The 21,242-nt window shown below is 39.7% G+C and overlaps 1 protein-coding gene across 8 annotated transcripts in view; it reads left to right on the top strand.

The window, feature by feature from the left end:
• The first annotated feature begins 696 nt into the window (after positions 1–696).
• Positions 697–21,242, top strand: part of LOC138735642 (extracellular sulfatase Sulf-2-like) — a 379,836-nt gene continuing 359,290 nt past the window's right edge. For 7 of the 8 annotated variants that reach the window (XM_069883752.1, XM_069883744.1, XM_069883750.1 and 4 more), the window contains exons 1-2: positions 697–798; positions 3,576–3,647. The gene's annotated coding sequence lies outside the window, so the exon portion shown is untranslated. The remainder of the gene's footprint in view (positions 799–3,575; positions 3,648–21,242) is intronic. The other variant, XM_069883756.1, reaches the window with a different exon arrangement.

Genomic DNA, 21,242 nt, shown 5'->3' with positions numbered 1-21,242 from the left:
GTTATTTTTTCTAATGGAATACATTTATTATTTGAAAAGGAAAATGTATGTATCTTGATCAATGTGGTTTATAGTGTGAAAAATAAAAAATTTAAAAAAGAGGTACTGGAGCACCAAAATCAGGACTGGGAAATAACTTCTTCCCACGGGCTGTAAGATTGATGACTGTATCCTATAATATTTATCCCCAAATATTTGTATTTTTTATTTAGGATTATATCTTTATGTATGTGTGTGTATTTATGCCCATGACTGGGGTCCAGAGAAATGTTATTTCGTCAGGTCGCAAATGTAGTCACATGATAATAAACTTGAACTGAACAACAAGAATTTAAAGTATTAAGTTTGAAACACATTTGTAGATGTATTTATAGTTTTTTCTATGTTGAAAAGTTATGGAATAGTTGGTAGAAATATTATTAGAAAGTTGACAAATATTAACTGTACAATCTTTTGTAAAGAATATTTTTATTGTATTTAATAATATGAACGCATTAAAAATTCAATGAGAAATAGTGCAACTCCGATAATGTGAAATCCTCAGTTATCCGAATTTTTTTTGGAGCTGAACAGACCGGGGACCTCGGGCTCCCGGAGCCGGCGGGAGCAGGGACAGCAGCGGCAGCCCTTGGACTCCCGGCGTGGGCGGCAGCGGCGGACCTCGGGATCCAGGCGGGGGTGAGGGCGGCAGCGGCGGACCTTGAGCTCCTGGCGGGGGCGGGGACTTCGGGCTCCTGGGCAGGAGCGAGTCTTCGGTGGGGAGGTGTCGGTGATCAGCGGTGGCCAGCAATTTTTTTGGTGAGAATTAAACTTTATTTTAATGATTAAAAAACGTTACCGTTATTTGTTTTTGTTCAAACACTGTTACAAGTAATTTGCTGTGGCTACTGAGCTGTTTTTTTTAATGGCTGGTTCTCCGAGTGAACCGGTCATCCGAAAGGGGTCGGTCCCGACCATTCCGGATAATCGGATGTTCTGTATATAACCGGTCATCTCATATATATGGGAAGAAAATCGGAAAGAATAATATAATAGCGTTAGCCAGTTGCCTATTCATATGAAAACATCAACTTTTAATGTACGTAATCTAATACTAATTATCAGGAAAATTTTCCATCAGGAAAGAAAGAAAGTTGATATTGAGATAGAAGTTTTGTAAAATATAAAAGCTTCACTAGAAGTTGTGTTTCAGCATATTTCTAACAGTAGCAGTTTGTCCTCTGGTACCTTTTAATTGGAGAAATAATGGCAACATTTAATTTTAGCTTGCTTGCAATACCCTGTTGTTAATACTTATAGACAAATTATTGTCAAGTCAGTTAAGTTGGTGCCCTCAAAGAAGGGTTGGTTGAAGGAGTTGTCTGGACAGAATGTACCACGGTCACTTCACTAAAGCCAAAGGTGAGCCGGATCACCGAATCAAGGAGGTTGCTTGAGTTAATCTGTTTATTTGCGATTGGTTCATTGATGTATTGCAAGTCACAGAATAGATCATGACCACGAGTGGGTCCAGTTGTTGAAGAAGAAGGCAGATATGCTTACAACTAGCCCTAGGCAGGTTTTGCATTTTTTGTAACGGAAGCGAGCTGATGGTTCTCTATGGTGCAATCTCGTCCTATAAATTTTTATGAATTTGCCAATTGCTCTTTGAAGGAGGAACTAGTAGAAACAGTGGATGAAAACTAAATAGTCCATGTACCAATTATTTACATATTGTTCGGCTCCTGAATTAAGTGATAGGTTCATTTTGTACACTCATCTAATGGTGCCTTTAACATTATCTTGTTATCTTTCTTTGGCTTGGCTTCGCGGACGAAGATTGGTGGGTTGGGGTTGGGTGTTGGGTTTTTCCTCCTTTGTCTTTTGTCAGTGAGGTGGGCTCTGTGGTCTTCTTCAAAGGAGGTTGCTGCCCGCCGAACTGTGAGGCGCCAAGATGCACGGTTTGAGGCGAGATCAGCCCACTGGCGGTGGTCAATGGGGCAGGCACCAAGAGATTTCTTTAGGCAGTCCTTGTACCTCTTCTTTGGTGCACCTCTGTCACGGTGGCCAGTGGAGAGCTCGCCATATAACACGATCTTGGGAAGGCGATGGTCCTCCATTCTGGAGACGTGACCTACCCAGCGCAGTTGGATCTTCAGCAGCGTGGACTCGATGCTGTCGGTCTCTGCCATCTCGAGTACTTCGATGTTAGGGATGAAGTCGCTCCAATGATAAAACACGTTTTAACCTCTACACATACCATCCAGGTTAGTCAACTCAGGAAGTGGATAGTGCAAGAATAACAAATAAACAATGAAGGGAGTAGTGTTGCAATGGTCAAATAGTGCAGGATGTAGAGAAAAGTACAAAAGCAGGATGAGATGCTATTATGCCATTAGTGCTGCATCTCTGTTTATGGCTGGCCCGCCTCCTTTTTGTAGCTCCTCCCCCTGGAATTCCCCAATAAAGGCAATTATGCCCGAGTTCCTCTCTCAGTGTGAATCCTGGAATCAGGCAAGCAACAGGAGCATATGGTAATAAAAGCCGATTGAGAAGTAACTCCAGTCTTTTGGCGTTATCAATAGTGCATCACAGGGAAAAATGCTGTTTAAATATAATACAGTGCAAGTATGAGATTTACTTCAGAGTCTGGTCATAGTAGGAAAAAAAAGTGTTCTTGATCTGGAAGTTCATGTTTTGAAGCACTCGTGTATCTTCCGCCTGAAGGCGGGAGACGAGAATATGACTGGGAGACTGTGCTTCTTTATACACTTCCTGAAATGGATTCAAATAATTTACCAACTGTTGTAGCCTGAAATTAACTGGTTTATCCCTTTGAATATCTCACCCAGGAAAACATTTGGTTGACCTTTGACCACTGGGCATTTTAGATTCTGCTCCATTCCTCTTCCTCTTTGCTCTTGGCTGACTTCACTAAGTCATGAAATGCAAAAATGCAGATGTTGGAATCGGGGTTCTGAACCAAAACATTAAATGACCATTTCTACCCGTGGAATATTTCTGAACCTCTGAGTTCCTCCAGAAACTCATTGCTTTATCAATTAAAAAAAAAATCTCAAATGATCTGGCATAAGATTCATCGAACTACTTGGCATCTTGGTTGATTCTTTGGCCAACGTGACTTGATGTTGCTCCTGTCCAGTTTGGATAGTCAGTGGTATATTGGGAGCTCATCCCACTCTTTGATGCATCTTGTTCACACATCCTCTTCCTCTAATTTAACCTCGATGGTGGGCCATTTTAGATACTCAGATTGATTTTCATACTTCTAGATAAGTGACCAACTGAGAGAGAGAGAGAGAGAGTGAAAGAGCTGAATTGACTAAAGAATGATGTGTTTCCTCATTATTGCAGATAAATGTCAGTCTAAATTACATGCTAATTTTTTCTAATGCTTAAGAGAGAGCTTTGATAGTGTAATTAACTTTGCAAAAAAAAATAATATTTATGTGGTCCATAAATGTGTTCTGGGCTTCATTTAGAATAAAATATTGCTGTGACAGTGTATTCATTGCAGTACAGACAACATTGGTCATGAGCAATAATTGTTACTTCAAATCTACCATTCCTTTCAGGACTATGTCAACTGATTAACCACCCTCTGCTTACAAAAATGTTTGTAGAAGATTCCAGAGGGACAGTCTGTGGTAAGTCCGTGAAAAATTGCCACGAGTTCCTCATGCCTCAAACGTGTGAGTCTGTACATAATGCCGTGGACTTCCTTAGAGTTTAGTGGGCATCTACACTTTATACCAATTATCATAATGTTTCTGTGCCGTTAAATTAGTTTCACAAGTGCTCATTCTGAGAAATGCCCATTAACCACCTTACAATTAAAGCCTTGGAATGGTGTATTAAATGTTGCTTGTATAATTTGTTTTACGCATAATGACTACATATGAGAAAATCTCATTCTAAATTTTGCACTGTTATTTGATATTTTACTTGAAAATTAAACAATATTCATGACGATTTAGTGCTGCCGTGCCATTTTTCAATGACAGATATACACAAATTGGCAATGATGATCCACTGTTATTGCGTACAAATGATAAGGGGTCCAATTATTTAGATTATTATTTGCTCCGATGGCTTGCCAACTATCAGGCATGTATGTACTAAGGGTACTCAGCATTTGAGGATGTAGGGTCCACTTATAAAAATGATGGTGAAGCTGGACCTGGAATATATCAAGAGCTGCACTTTCAACTTGAGGCAGAGCAAATGGCTTTCGCGACCAACTATGCTATTCAGTGAGGATTGTGCAGTGCATTAGACATAATTTTTCCAGGCTTTTACTTAAAGATTTCTTAATTTTGAAATATTCTGAAGCAAAGTTGGAATTTATATTAAAGTTTATGACAACTTCTTCCTTTCTTGTTGAAAACTATGTCATATTTTCAGGCCTGGCCTATCCCTTTGGAGTTGAGTTATTCAGGTCATCAAGTTTTATGGCAGCAAAGAGATAATGGATGTTTCCAACACATAATTCATCTACTCAGAACCTTATTCTCTTTGTGTAATTAGTGACATGACCTCTCATGTTCCAGTGGGCTTGTGGTAGTACATTAATGGTAAATGTTCTTTCAACAAAAAGCAAAAGCACACCTCTCAGTGGGAAAAATTCATCAATCAGAAAATATCCACAGGGTAAACTTGCAAGACGCTGACTGTTCCTTTTAACATGTAATGGGTATGGCAATTAGAAGTTCTGTTCTGAATCTTCCAGTATTAGTCAAAGGCATTTTAAAACAGCCAAAGTCTTTGGATCTCAAAGATCCCAGTACCTCTAGCAACTTGGTAAATTTTACAAAACTCACCTAAAAGTTATAAAACTGTCACTTAAATTCAACAGTTTGAAAATGATCTTCAAAGCTAAATTTAAATGAATTATAAAAAAATGGAGAGGTGAAATTTAATTTAAAAGGGAATGATGTGAGTTTTGATTGAGAAATTATTATTTTGCAAAAATAAATGTTTCCTTGGTCAATATTACATTCTTTGAATGCTTGTCTATTGATAAAATCTGAGACAAAAGAAAAAATTTTTTGGATTTTCATGGCATCTTTGCATGGGGGACATTCCTTTTTGCCAAAAATAATGTGTATCTGGGATGAGTTGTCTTGCTTTATTAGGATTTGATCTTCTCATTAAGGCCAACATGTTCCCTCTGCAAATAGTCCACATTGGCTCACCAGCTGCTTAATTTGTTGGACTGAGATGTGCAAATGCGCCAAATAATTGGTTCCTTTCAGAGAATTGTTAATTTTGCAGACAGGATTCTTTTTGGTAATGTTATTTTTGCTTTAATATTCAGATAGTTGCATGTGTGAATAAAACACACTGTCCATGATTAATGCTTTGTTTCTGAGGCGGGGAGGCTGGGATCGACAGGAGTTTGGAAAGAAAGTGGATTTGTTTTTGGAAAAGGAACCAAAAAAAAAACCCATCATACCAACAGACACTTTCCTATGTGCTGCTTTGTTATTGTTGAAATTCAGCCTGTGACAGTGGAATCTCTGCAAACCTGTAGATGGAGTTAATTCCTGACTAAGGGCCCAAGCCCAAAGCATTGGTTATTTTTACTTCATATGGATGCTGTGTGACTTGCTGAGTTTCTCACGGGCATTTGTGTATTGTAGTTGGAGTTGGAGCAGTGTTTCAAAGTTCACTTTTATTGTCAGACTTGTGGGCAAGGAAGAATTACCACTGGTGCTAAAATAAACTATACTCAACATACACATGAAAACAAATAAAGGAATGTAAACAAACTCTGCAATATAGAGGGAAAAAATCAATAAAGTCCAAAAGAGTCCTTAAATAGGTCCCTGATTGAGTTTGTTGTGAGGGGTCTGATGGTGGAGGGGTAGCATCTGTTTCTGAACCTGGCGGTGCGAGCCTTGTGGTACCTACTGTACACCTCTTTCCAGGTGGTAGCAGCAAGAACAGAGTGAGTGCAGGGTGACATGGATCCTTGATCATTGCTGCTGCTCTCAGATGGTGGCATTCCCTGTAAATGTTCTCAGTGGTGGGGAGGGTTTTGCCTGTGATGTCCTGGACTGTGCCCACTACTTTTTACAGGGCTTTATGCTCAAGGGTATTGGTGTTCCCATTCCAGACCGTGATGCCGCCGGTCAGTACACTTTCCACCACACATCAGTTGAAAGTTCCCAGAGTTTCCAATGTCATACCAAACCTCTGCAAACCCCCGAAGATATAAAAGAGCTGATGTGCTTTCACACATTAGTGTGTTGGATCCAGGAAAGATCATTTGAGATTGTGACTCCCAAGAATTAAATTTGCTTGCCTTCTCCACCTCCGATCTCCCCCAATGATCACTGGACTGTACACTTCTGATTTTGCCTTCCTGAAGTCAACAATCATCTCCTTGGTTTTGGTGACATTGAATGAGAGGTTGTTGTTGGTGCACCATATAACCAAGTTTTCAATCTCCCTCCTGTATGCTGACTTACCACCTTTCTTTATACAACCCACCACCATGGTATTGTCAGTGAATTTGTAGATGGTGTTGTTGTTGTACCGAGCCACTCGGTCATGGGTGTATAGTGAATAAAGCAGGAGATGTTCTTTTCAATCCTCACTCATTGTGGTCTGGAGGCGAGGAAGTCCAGGATCTAATTACACAGTGGGATGTTGAGTTCTAGGTCTTGGAGTTTGCTGATCAATTTTGAGGAGACGATGATGTTGAATTCTGGACTGTAGTTAATAAAGAGCATCTTGATATTTGCACCTTTACTGTCCAGTGTTCCAGAGCTAGTGAAATAGCATTCTCTGTAGATCTGTTACCACGGTAGGCGAATTGAAACTGATCCATGTTGCCGCCCAGACAGGAACTGATATGTTTCAACACCAGCCTTTCAAAACACTTCATCACTGTGGATGTGAGTGGTAATGGTGGGCTATGACTGGTTTGGCTAGAGAGTCATGAGTGCACAGCCTTATGGGGCACTGGTATTCAGGGTTATCATAATTGTGGTCTACATTTCAGGAAGCTGAAGATGTAGGTGCTGATACCCATGTCTCAGAGTTTGTGGATGAGTTTGTTTGGGACAATTGCGTTGAAGGCAGGGCTGTAGTCTATGAATAGGAGTTGGACATGGGTTTCCTTGTTATTCAGCTGCTCCAAGATAGAATGCAGGGCCAGAAATATCTGCCATGGATCTGTTGTGACAGTAAGCAAACTTTAGTGGATTGAGGGTATCTTGTAGACGATGGGCATGAACAACCTTTTGAAACATTTCATATTGATGGATATCATAGCCACTGGAATACAGTCATTGAGTCATGTTGTCTTGCTTTTCTTTAGTATTGGAATAATAATGGACTTTCTAAAGCAGCTGGAAACTAGCTTGTGGCAGGGAGAGTTTAAAAATATCCGCGAGTCTCCTGCCAGCTGGTTCATGTGGCCAATGCCTCCTATTTTTAAAAAAAAAGCAGAAGGAAAATAGACTGACTGAACAAAAAGGATCAATGTACGAGCATCATGACGAGAATCCTGGGGGGGGTGGGGGGGTGAAACAAACATTCCTATCATGTAATGGACAATTGGGGGAAAAAATATTAAAGCTTAAAATTTCAGTGTATATGCTCTTGCCCAGATTTACATTGCAAAGCTTTTTTATTCCGAGGATTGTATCTGATGCATAAATAGTACATAACTTTGATGTGCACTGACAGTCAAGAAATGTAATGTAATAGGAAAACATTTACACTGTATAAAGACTCGAGGGATACAGGTGTACCAAATTTCCACATGTTTGCAGTTAGAACGTTGAATTTTCTTTACAAAATGTAAGTTGTTTCTAAATGTGCAATGACTTCAAGATATGGAAACAGAGTCAAATTCATATTAATGATTTTGCATTCCCTCAAATCTTTGGCTTGGCTTCGCGGACGAAGATTTATGGAGGGGGTAAAAGTCCACGTCAGCTGCAGGCTCGATTGTGGCTGACAAGTCCGATGCGGGACAGGCAGACACGGTTGCAGCGGTTGCAGGGGAAAATTGGTTAGTTGGGGTTGGGTGTTGGGTTTTTCCTCCTTTGTCTTTTGTCAGTGAGGTGGGCTCTGCGGTCTTCTTCAAAGGAGGTTGCTGCCCGCCGAACTGTGAGGCGCCAAGATGCACGGTTTGAGGTGATATCAGCCCACTGGCGGTGGTCAATGTGGCAGGCACCAAGAGATTTCTTTAGGCAGTCCTTGTACCTCTTCTTTGGTGCACCTCTGTCACGGTGGCCAGAGGAGAGCTCGCCATAGAACACGATCTTGGGAAGGCGATGGTCCTCCATTCTGGAGACGTGACCCACCCAGCGCAGCTGGATCTTCAGCAGCGTGGACTCGATGCTTGAAAAATGCAATGTTGACAGTCACTTGATCTCAAAAAAATAGGAAGCTTAATTTGGAATATTTAGCTGTAAGTTAGCCTGGTGAAAATCCAGGAGAATATCAAGGCAGCTGAATTTCCTCAAACGCTGCAATTCTCCAAAATCAGAGCTCAAAAAAATTGCTTTTGACAAACAGACTAGCAAAAGTGAACAAACTGCAATGTGCTTAAACAGAGGATGGATCCTTCTACTGAGGAAAAATACAGCAATAGATCAATCTGCAATGAAATAGAAGACATGGAATGAAGCCCCTCCACAAAAACACTGGCAAGAACTTACCACCAGCTGAACCATGATCTCTGGCTTTGTCTGGTATGAAAGGTATCAAAAACTAAATATTTGTGGATAATTTTGACTTTGAAAAATTATGCAAGATTAAAGCTTATCCAAAAGCCAACCTACACATTTTCCAATATCTAACATTGAGAAATCTGTCAATATATATTATAAAGAATTTCTTAAAGCCACTGAATAAAAAAGTTTGTATTTATATAATGCATTGATTTTTGACTTAAGGACATCCTAAAGTACTTTGCAACCAAATATATTTGAAGTCTAGTCAATGTCATAATGTAGGAAATGTGATAACAAATTTGTTTGCAGCAAGCTTCCACAGACACAAGTCAAACAAATGATCGGGCCATTGTTTTAGTGATGAATGACAGATGGTGTGCTAGTTGAAGGAAGAGCACCTTTGTCATTCAGAATCAAAGTCACACAGAAATGGAATTATGTGAGATTTTACAAGGTCCAACATTATTTTACGTAAAATTTGAAGATAAAGTCAGAAGGTTTTATATGGAATAAGTCCTCACAGGGGCAGGCACCATCTCTCAAAAGGGATGAATTTGTTGCAGAAACATCTGAAAGGGGTCGCAAGTCAATTGGGAATAAAGACAAGATGTCACACAGTCTTCAAAACCGTTTTTTGATTTGTTCATTTTGGGCGATTTGGTCATTTGACAGCTGCCCATTTAAATTTGCAGTCCCGCATGTGAGTATACTCTTAACAATGTCATTGGTTTGCAGGTTCCAGTATTTAAATCCAGCCTAGCAAAGGAATTTCATCATATTTTATAAGTCCAGATGGTCTGCGACTAGGAGAGGAAATTGCATGAGCTGCTCCTCTCTTGCACTTGAAGCCCTTATTGATCTTTGTGATACATGGAAGGTATTATTAGAGTGAAACAAGAAAGTCTGTGGATGCTGAGAATGGAGTAAAAACACAGAGATGTTGAAGGAATTAATTGGTTATTAGAGCGCTCTGTAAATGCAATAGCCCATGACAGAGGGTATGTTTATGGTAGTTGCTGCAGTACCAAGAATATAAGACCCATTTTTCCACCCCAATATTGGCTCAAAAATATTCTCCAGGCCTTGTAAGCAAAGTTGAAATTAGGGTGATACTGGTGAGTAACACCAGCAGTGATTATCTTCACTGCGTGGCTCACTAGCATCACCACTGTCTAACACTGGGGGCTGGTGGCGGGCTGTCGGGGGTTAGGGGCTGGTGGTCAGCTGTTGGGTGGGGGCCGGTGGCAGGCTGTCGGGGACTCTCCCGGATGCCCACGCTTTGTCCCCACACTGGTCCCACTGCCCTGTGGGAGAGATTGGGGCCGAGGGACCAGCACTGGGGACCGACAGTGGACCGCCGGGAGAGAGCAGGCAGTGGGACCAGTGTGGAGACTGAGCAGTATGTTTTCATAAAATGTTTTTTGCTATAGCGGAACAGCTTTTGTTTTGTCTTGCAAATGATAGCAGAGTTATAATTAAAAAGATTTTTCCTGTCGTCCAAGTTGCATGTTTTGTCTAAGTTTTTTTTCTGCTATACTATAGCTACATATTTCAATAACCTTAAATGTTTACCCGTTAATAAACTAAAAAATTCTTAATATTCCCTGCTGAAATGGGGGCAGGGGAGGGGTCTTATGTGCCATCATATACAGTATTTATTGTCATGTAATAAGACAGAAATGTAATATTACACAAAATTGCCTTTGGTCTGCCATAAGCAGACAAATATATATTCGCCATTAGTATCAGAATCCAAATTTATTGTCATGAACAAGTCATGAAATTTTGTGTTTTGTGGCAGCGTCATAGAGCAAACATTCATAACCACCTTGCAACATTACTAATGTTAATACAGTGTAGTGCACAAAAAGTAAGGCAGTCTCTTTGGTTCATTGATTATTCAGGAATCTGATGGCAGCGGGGAAGAAGCTGTCCTTGTGCCATTGAACGTCGGTCTTTAGGTTCCTGTACCTTTTTCCCTATGGTAGCAGAGTGAAGAGGGCATGACCTGGGTGGTGGGGATCTTTGAGGATAGAGGCTGCTCTCCCCTGGCAGCCCGCTGTCAGTCCCTGCACTGGTCCCCCCAGCCTGCTCTCTCCCGGTAGTCCATTGTCGATCCCTGGACTGGTCCCGCTGCCTGCTCTCTTCCGGCGGCCTGCCTCATGCAGATGTCCTCAACGGAGTGAAGTTTGGTGCCTGTGATGTCACAGACTGAGTTAACAATCCTCTGGAGTTTACTCTTTCCCTGAGAGTTGGCACCTCCATACCTGGTAGTGATGCAACAGCCAGAATGCTCTCCTCTGTACGCCCGTAGACGTTTCCATTATCATTAACGTTGGCCAGCGCCCCTCACACAGAAAGAGAACCAAAGACAGTTCCATTAGAGACACCGTGCCCTTGGATTTGCCTCTGGCGCTCCTGCATCTGCACAAGACTCCAGTTCAGTTCAGATCGTTGACTTCCTGAGCCTAGATCCAAACTCCAACACGATGAGGAAGTCTACAGTGCCCCGGGCTCTTCAGGAGCCCTCCTTTCCCTCGGTATCCTCTCGAAAACGGTTCTGATACCTAGTTCTCATACTTGTGACATGAGAATACAGACCATTTGTTGATTGCCATGAAGTGTACAACTTCTTTTCAGGCTGCTAGTGTCTTCTAGAGATTATTATAGTTAGCAATTACTAGCATGCAGATATCCCAACACATTAAAACTCAGGTCAAATCCAAATACGATATGATATTTGGTTATATCTGAATATATTAAAACTCCATTTTGAAAAATATGCACAATATGGAACATATGCCTTTTTCATCTTTTATGCATTTATTTTAAAACATCTATGTCTAAATATTTAGTTTTTACAGAAAATAAAGGAAAATAACAACTTACATGCAAACTTGCAAGAAGATTGTATATGAAGTTATTATTGAAGGCTGAAGTAGCGTCAGTCTAAGCCACCAGCATTCTGTAAATATGAATAAAATAACACAGCGGACAATATGACACTTGCAGATATTTGTGGAAAAATCAAGTAGTCAGAGAACTGAAGAACCATGCCCTACTTTCAAAAGGACCGGGAAATTTCTAAGGTCCATCGTGTCGAGAATAGGCAGATTGAAGTTGGTCCAGATTCAAACACCATTTAAAAGACTGCATTCCCAACAATATATCATTCCCTCAGTAATGGACTACCATCCTAGATTATGTGTTCAAGTGGTGGAATGAAGCTTGAAGACTTCTTCAATATTAAATGCTAGATATAAATATTGTAAAATCTATGTCTCCTTTCAAAAGCTCAGACTTCGAGTTTCTTTACACTATGACAGTTAGATTACCAATCTTTATATAAATTAAATTATGTTCCTTTATTAAAAAGGATTAAAATGGATTTGATTAAATGGAAGGATCTTCCATTTACGTTAATTGGTTGAGTAAATTGTATTAAAATGAATATTTTTCCTCAAATCCAATATTTATTTCAGTCGATACCTTGTTTACTTTCAAAGAGTTTCCTTCAGGATTTGAATAGTGCGGTACGGGAATTTTTATGGAAGGGGAAATTAGCACGAGTAGCTTTACATAAACTTACATGGAAATATGCATTGGGTGGTCTTCATTTACCTAATTTTCAAAATTACTATGAAGCAGCTCAGTTGAATTTGTTAGTAGATTGATGGATATGGACCAACCTCTGAGTTGGACGAAGGAGGAAATGGCTTGTATTTCTGAAGTTGAGGTAAATCAGTTCATGTTTAAATGGAATATGAATTTATTGTGGGAATGTAATATGCTGGTATTAAAACCCTTGTTAAAGATATGGGGTAAAAGAAATATGGTTTTAGGGTCAAAGGGTAAACTATCAGTTCAAACTCCGTTATACCATAATCAACTTATTCCCTTTTCAATGTTTAATAATCATTTAAAGACATGGAATTCTACAGGTATAAAGATAGTTCAGGATTGCTTTGAAGAAGGACAGTTTCTTTCCTCTAATCAATTAAGGGAGAAATTTGATATATCGGTAAATTCTTTATTTGTGTATTATCAACTCAGAGCTTTGATAAAAGATAATTATGGTAAAGAGATTAATTTACTTATGTTGATGAAATTTGAGTCTTTGATTTCCTCTGTACCAAAGAAAAGTTATATTTCGGATATGTATCAATTATTACAAGATAGTGTGGATAAACCAGAATGGGAGAAATCTAGGCTTAAATGGGAAAGTGATTTAACTTGTATTTTTCCTGAAGACAATTGGGAGGTTATGTGTCACGACAGTGTAACTAAATTGATGAATGTAAGATATGTAACGGGTAATTATAATTAACCATTGTAATGGTTAATTATAATTTTTTACATCAGTTATAGTTGACTCCAGAGAAATTGAAAAAATATGGGTTTAGCAATTCGGACTCTTGTTTTCGAGTGGAACTTTTTTTACATGCTGTTCGGTCTTGTGTTAAAGTACAACCATTTTGGGAAGGAATTAGATTGGTCTTGTAAAAATTATTTAAGATTAAATTACCACTAGACCCATTGATTTTTTTTTTGGCTATATGATTTCTTTGAAGGGGTTGGGGTTGGATAAATTTCAAATTTCATTTGTGCGTTTAGCATTATCTGTAGCACAAAAATGTGTAGCTAGTACTTGGAAAGATAATGTGGAGATTAATATAGTACATTGACAATGAATTAAGAGCTTTATTCCGATGGAAAAAAATTACATGTAACTTGCATGATAATTATTCTTTCTTTGTTAATATGTGGTCTTCTTATTTGAAAGTACTTTGAAATATTCTATCTATTCTGTTTTGTTTTTGTATTTGGCTCCCCTGAAGGGAGCTTGCTGAAGGGCTGGGAGGGTGAGGAGGGCTTTTCTTTATGTATCTAAAAATTTCTTGCTGTTATTTGATTGTATTTTGTTTTTAAAAAATCTTTTAAATTATTTGAAAAAAACCTATGAGAAGTTCTGTTAAAATTAATATTTATGATCAAGAATATCTAAAAATAACAATGTGACCTGAAAATGTCAGCTGTTCATGCACACGAGACTTGACAGCGCTGTGGTTGTTAAGTCTTATTCCTTCTCTCTAAAATGTTGACGTTATCTCAGAACTACCTCCTATTTCCAATAATGGCCATAAATAATTCATTCTTGAAAGCTATATTTTAGAATCTTGATGGTACTACCATCCTTAATTTCAGTCTAATACTGAAAGTCTTGATGCTTTTTGCAGAGACCATGTACAGTTAGTGAGTGACTTGGTAGATAAGATTAAAATAAAAGTGAAGCAATGCCAATGAATAATGCGGATTTCACAAAGTTTAAGAAAGAATCACCATTTAAATGGCAAACACAAGTAATCCAATACTTGGGTATTAAACTAGATAATAGACTAGGCCAACTATACAAATTAAATTATCACCCATTAATGAAGAAATTACAAGATGACTTAGAACATTGGAAAAATTTATCACTAACACTGATATTGCATTAAAATGAATATCTTCCCAAGGATACAATACCTATTTCAATCATTACCAATTTACCTAACAGAGAAATTCTTCAAGGAGTTAAAGAAAATAATAAGGAAATTCTTATGGAAAGGGGGGGAAACCGAGAAAGGAAAAAAAAAACAAATTATCAACTACCAAAATTAATATTGACGCAAAATCAACTAATCCCTTTCACAATAGATAACCTTTCCTTTAGTGAATGGGAGAGAAAAGGGAACAAAAGAATAGAAAATTGTTTTTCGGGAAATAAATTATTATCTTTTGAATAAATAAAGTACAAATATGGTATAACTCACAGTACAATGTTTGCATACCACCAGCTGAAAACCTACTTGAAGGACAAATTGGGATGCAGGCTGAGGTTACCAGAAGGAAGCAGTTTTGAATATGTGATTACAGACACAATGATAATTAAAAGATTTATAACAAACATGTACATCAAACTGCAAGAGAAAGAGAACGATGAAATAAGCTGTAAACCAAAACAAAAGTGGGAACAAGATCTAAACATAAAGATAAAGAATGAAACATGGGAAAAGCTATGCTCCGGAACTATGAGAAATACAATAAACGTGAGGTTATGCATGATACAATATAATTGGTTACACAGGCTATGCACCATGCCCCAAAAGTTAAATAAATGGGATCCAACAGTATCAGATAGATGTTTTCACTGTAAGAAGGAAACGGGAACAACAGTACATGCAATTTGGGCATGTGAGAAAGTGGAAAAGTTTTGGGAAAATCTAAGTCAGGTATTAAATAAAATCAGAAAAAGCAACAGACCAAAACATCCAGAGATCTTTCTTCTAAGTAATACAAGAAGTAAAGAACTTGGCCTCAATTTGGATGAAGCATAAAAAAGATTTATTATGATGGCCTGAGCTGGAGCAAAAAAATGTAGAAATCAGAAGATAGCCTGAGAGTACAGCAATGGTGCATAGAAATGAATAAATGTATTCCATTGGAAAAAATAACATATAATTTAAGAAATAACATCACAATATTCTAACAAATTTGGGAACCGTACATGGAACACAACAGAGAAGTCCTACCGCGGACCTCCACCCCCTAAAATGACAGAATGAGAAGAAGATGAAATGAACTGACCCAGTGTGTAAAAGTAGATGCCACAATTTTCTGTTTATTTTCATTGTGTGATGACATTGTTTAATGGGTTTAATGTATCATATAGGTTGAACGTTCAGTGGGTGCGGAAGGGGATGGGAAGGAGGGAGGGAAGGGAGGGGGGAGAAAGGGGAGAAAATGACACGATATTCAAGAGGGAAATGTTTATGTGTATTTTGGTCAATATGGTTCATAATGTGAAAAATAAAAAAAATTTAAATTAAAAAAAATAATGCACTTAATTTAATCAAAAAGAGCCAATCAATTTAAAAAAAAATAGGTGATAAATATTCAGTTATCTTGGTGCCTGACTTACGGACTCAAACATAATTCAGCATTAAATGTAACACAAGCAGAAACCATTCAAGGATCCATTGGCAATGAAAGTTCAGTCGTACAAGCCCAATTTGCCTCTGTGCTAACTGTGGATAATACAGTCTAAAGAGACATGGAGTACATCCCAGCAATTCCAACCTTTCAATAAAACACACTTTGATTTTTCAGGATAAGATATTATGGTAAAAAGACATCAAAGGGACTCAGCCTCCAACCTGAGCAAATAGTCCATAAAGTGAAGGACATCAATGACTGGTGTTCGTGATATCAAGTTCAACTTTACTTATCATCTGATTGTACAAGTACAACCCAATGAAACAGTGTTCTCTGATCCTTGGTGCAAAACCCTGAAAACACACACACATACAGACAAATGATACCTGTGCATAGCACATATATTAAAATAAATAAATATTACTGTTAAACGAAGAGTAGATTCATGGTGGGTTTATATGAGTAGTTCATCAGTTATTCAGCAGTCTCAATGCCCACGGGAAGAAGCTGTTTCTCAGCCTGGTGGTTTTGGCTCTGCTATTCCTTTATCTCTTTCCCAACGGGATTAGCTGGAAGATGCTCACTGATTTCACGAGCCCTCTCAACAACGATCCTGGTAAACCACATCGATGGAGGGGAGCAAGACCACAGTGATCCTCTTTGCCACTCTTCTGGTTCTGTAGATTAACCTTCGATCCGATGCTCTACAGCAGTTGTACCACACTGTGATGCTGTACAGCAATTATAACCATACTGTGTCCAGCCAGGACATTCTCAAAGAAGCTCCTGTAAAACGTTAGCAGGATGATGGACCATAGACATGATCGTCTCAGTCTTCCTACGAAATGCAGTTGCTGCTGTGGCTTCTTGACAAGCGAGGGAATGTTTTGTGTCACTTCTTAAGTGGACTCCAAGGAACTTGTTACTCTGGAACTTGTTCTCTCTACAACTTAATTATTAATGTTTAACAGAGGGTGGTTGTCTCTGGTTGCCTGAAGTCCACAATCATCTCCATCATCTTGTCCACGTTGAGACGCAGGCTGTTATTCTCGCACCATATTAAAGATTTTCCATCTCTTTAGTGCCAGGGTCAACACCAAGGGGGACATTCAAGGGCATTGCCCCCCAAAAAAGGTGCTCTGCTCCCCCCATATGGTTACAGCTATCTCTGGCCATCATACCTGCTCCCATCTAACTAGTGTCTAGGTTGGGGGGGAAGTCATGTGATTCAGAGGACGTGGGATCCCAACCCTCCTGGTAAAACAGAAAAAAATAATATTTAAATTAAGTGAAACAAAGTAAAAATAGGAAGAAACAGTGTAAGAACAATGCACTTACCTTTTAAGATGTAATTTATTTTTGCCCTCTTGATTAATCCCTTTGTCCTCCTTTGGTGCATCTTGAACTGCTCCCAGTCTTCGGTTGCGGTACTTTTTTTGGCCAATTGATATGCTCTCTCTTTGGACCTAATGCTGTCTCTAATTTACCTTGTTATCCATGGTTGAGTCACCTTTTTTGGTTTATTTCTATGCCAAACCGATTTTTGCAATTTCTCCATTAGATCTGTGAATGCTTTCCATTGTCTATCCACAGTCAACCCCCCCCCCCCCCCAATAAACACCTCCCAATCAATCTTACTCAACTCCTGTCTCATACCATCATAATTCCCTTTATTTAAATTCAGGACCTTAGTCTCAGTTTTAATTTCATCACTCTCCATGTCGAGTGAGAATTCGATCATATTGTGATCGCTCCTACGCAAAGGGCCTCGTACAACAAGATTGCTGATTAGCCCCTTATTATTGCATGATACCCAATCTAAAATGGCCTGCTCCCAAGTTGGTTCCTCGACATATTGGTCTAGATAACCGTCCCGTAAACATTCAAGGAATTCCTCCTCCTCAGTATTTTTACTAATTTGGCGAGTCCAATCTATATGCAAATTAAAGTCTCCCATGATGACAGCTGTTCCCTTATTGCACGCTTTTCTAATTTCTCTTTTAATGCCTTCCCTCACCTCTACACTACTGTTTGGAGGCCTATATACCACCCCCACTAACGTTTTCCGCCCCTTGCTATTCCTCAGTTCTACCCATATAGATTCTTCATCTTCCAAGTTGATATCCTTTCTGTCAATCGTGTCGGGCCATTCTCTCACCATCAATACTACCCACCCCCTTTTCTTTCTTGCCGATCCCTCCTAAATATCATATACCCCGGGATGTTAAGTTCCCAGGCTTGCCCACCCTGCAGCCATGTTTCTGTAATCCCAATCAAATCATATTTGTTTATCTCAATTTCCACAGCTAATTCATCTACCTTGTTGCGAATGCTTCTTGCATTAAGATATAAAGCCTTCAGATTTGCTTTTTTCACCCTCCTTGCTCTTTCTGATTTTTTACTTTCGCTGCCTAACCTAACTTTTCCGTTTTATCTTTTCTGTCCTTTGCCCTATCATACAGGTTCCCACCCCCCTGCCAAATTAGTTTAAACCGCACCCGACGGCTGTACCAAACCTAGCTGCCAATATATTGACCCCTTTTGGGTTTAGGTGTAACCCATCCTTCTTGTAGAGGTCAAGCCTTCCCCAAAAGAGATCCCAATAATCCAAGAAGCCAAAACCCTGTCCTTTACACCAGCGCCTCAGCCACACATTCATTTTTCTTAACCTTCCATTTTTGTCCTCAGTTGCACTTGGCACAGGTAGCAAACCAGAGATCACCACCCTGGCTGTCCTATTTCTTAGTTTCTGTCCTAGCTCTCTGTAATCCTTTTTCAGTACTTCCTCTTTTTTATCTATGTCATTGGTACCCACATGCACCAAGACATCAGGCTGATCGCCTTCCCCTTTTAGAATACCCTGGACCCGATTTGAGATATCCCAGGGAGGCAGCACACCTATCTGGCTCACAGAATCTCCTGTCTGTATTTCTGACAATGGAGTCCCCAATGGCCACTGAATTCCTCTTTACCTTTTGGTCCACCATGCCAGGCTCAGTGCCAGCGACCTGGTCACTGCTGCCAGCTTCTGTCAGGTCATCTCCCTCAACAGCATCCAACAAAATATACCTGTTGTTGATATTCACAGGTGTGCTCTCCATTTTCCTGGTATTTTTCTTCCCTCCCCTGACAGTTACCCACTTACCTGACACATCTGGTCTTGGGGTAACTATGTCCCTGAAAGTTGAATCTATCAACTCCTCACTCTCCCTTACCAGCCGTAGGTCCTCAAGTTGCAGCTCCAGTTCCCCAACTCGGTCCTTAAGGAACTGCATCTCGGTGCACCTGACCCAGATGTGGCTATTTGGGAGGGTGGGACTCACCCATGGTTCCCACATCTGACATCCAGTACAAAGCACTAACCCCATAGGCATGACTGAGCTAAAATAATGCCACTTACCTTTCTCCTCGCCTGCTTTTGCCTAAGCCTGTTGAGCCAAAGGCTGGAAGTCCCACTCCTTCAGTGTCCCACTCACTCAGTGCGCCGCTCCTCGCTGGCCGCTCCCTCCCCTTTTACTCCTTTTACTGGCCCCTTGACCAATCCAACCCCTTGCACCTGAGAGCTGATGATTTCTGTGGGCTGTCGTCATAATTCAGCAAGCATTTGGCACTTTCCAGAGTACGTTAATATTGCCGGTCCACAGGGAGTTATGTGTCAGGTGTTGATGGAACTTTACTTGAGATTTTTTTTTGACCTACCAGCGGATATTGGTTTATAAGGGAAAGCAGCATGTCCAGGGGAACAAAACAGAGAGCATGTTAAATGGAACAATTATCCCACTAGGGACTGAGAACAGGATGGAAAAGGGGCAAGGAGGGCACTCAGTGAATATAGTTTTCTCTCAACTGATGCAGTGATCCGGTTTCCCTTAATTTAATGGCCTTCCTAGCATCACCTTAGCAGAGATTAGTTAATTGCAAATCAATATCTCGAAGCTGCAGTGAGGTTTCATCTAATTTCTTCTGTGCACATATGTGGATGTGTTATCATGCCACACTAATGGTGCGTGGAAGAAGCCCCACTTCAGATTTGTTTGGGCTTTATTTAAAAGTTTTGTACGAAACCCCTGTGACTGTTGTTGCAGCTACTCCAAGCAATGCTGGCTGATGCCCAAATGCAATATTTCTGAAACTTGTTAAGGTCGGCTGCAGGACTAATTGATTTTTTTTTTAACCAAGTATTCAAGTTCATTCTTCTGAGCCGCTGCCAAGCACTTGACACATGCTTTGCTTTGGCTTTATGAAACCTGTACTTGGTGGAGTCGGGTGGCACAAGTACAATATTGAATTTTATTGTATTCAGTGAGAAATGTTGGGTTCCACATTATAGGGAACAAATAGGTGTTTGCTAATTTTTTTAAACTTTAAATTTATTCAGCACAGTAAACAGGGCCCTTTCAGCTCACAAACCATTGCCGCCCAATTACATCAAGACCCCAGTACCTTTTGAAAAGTGGGAGGAAAGCAGAGTGCCCGGAGGAAACCCATGCAGACACAGGAAGACCGTACAAGCTCCTTACAGAGCACCGGATTCAAAGCCCCATTTGCTGGCACTGTAACAGCGTTGTACTAACTACTACAGTGTGTCGAAGAGAAAAAAAATGACATTTGATCTTGCCGCTGCCTCTCAGTTTGGTCCACTCTGGTAGCTTTAAAGATGTCAATCTGGTTTGGAACAATATACCGTGAAACCCCTGTAATCCAGAATTCAAACAACCAACAAAGTAAATTGCAGAAAATAAATAGATAAAAAATATGGAAGTTTAAAATTGGCGCTCCTCACTGCTATTTTGCCAAGCAACTGGAAAATTCGCTTCTCTGGTATCTCTCAATCCTCATAGATGCCAGATTCAAGGGTACCAGCCATGGGGTTTTGCTGCAGGCATATCATACAGAAAAAAATAAGGCAAATGGACTGACAATAATTTTGGTATGAGAAAAGGATGCTTGCATTTCCACAGCATGAAACATTTTGGCTGAAGGTTTTTACATTATGTTCACACATACAAATAAGAGAGACTGATGAATCCCAGTGCATTTTCAGTGGTAATAGATGTGATCATAGTCCTTGCTGTAAAATTTCCTACAGCCCTCATGTCTCCTTGGATGAAAATTCCGTACCTGCTGGAACTGTATCTGAATTAGAATAAAGAGAAACACAAATCTCTCCAGATGCTAGGATTGTGTAAAAACACAGAAATGCTGGAGGAACTCAGCAGGTCTCACAGTGTCCAGAGGAGGTAAAGATTCACTCATATCTTGAAGAAGGGCTCAGGCCCAAAACATTGGCTCTATATCTGTATCTTAGAGGGAGCAGTGCCATGTTGGAAACACCATCTTTCAGATCTGAGCATACAATTGTGCTTGGCCTCCAAGACAGCCATCAAAACTCTAAGGAGAATTCCAAAGACCTACCCTAATATCTCGGTTAGTAACATCATGGAAACAGATTATTTAATTATTTTCACATTGAAAGTGATCAAATTGGCTTTTGTGGTTCCTACTTTGCAATGTTCACCATTGGGAGAAATTCTGAAATGCTATATTAATGAATCTTAAATTTTTTTCATCCTG

This window comes from Narcine bancroftii, chromosome 6 (genome assembly GCF_036971445.1).
Source record: "Narcine bancroftii isolate sNarBan1 chromosome 6, sNarBan1.hap1, whole genome shotgun sequence".
NCBI classification, from domain to species: Eukaryota; Metazoa; Chordata; class Chondrichthyes; order Torpediniformes; family Narcinidae; genus Narcine; species Narcine bancroftii.
This window is presented reverse-complemented; position numbering and strand designations above follow the sequence as displayed.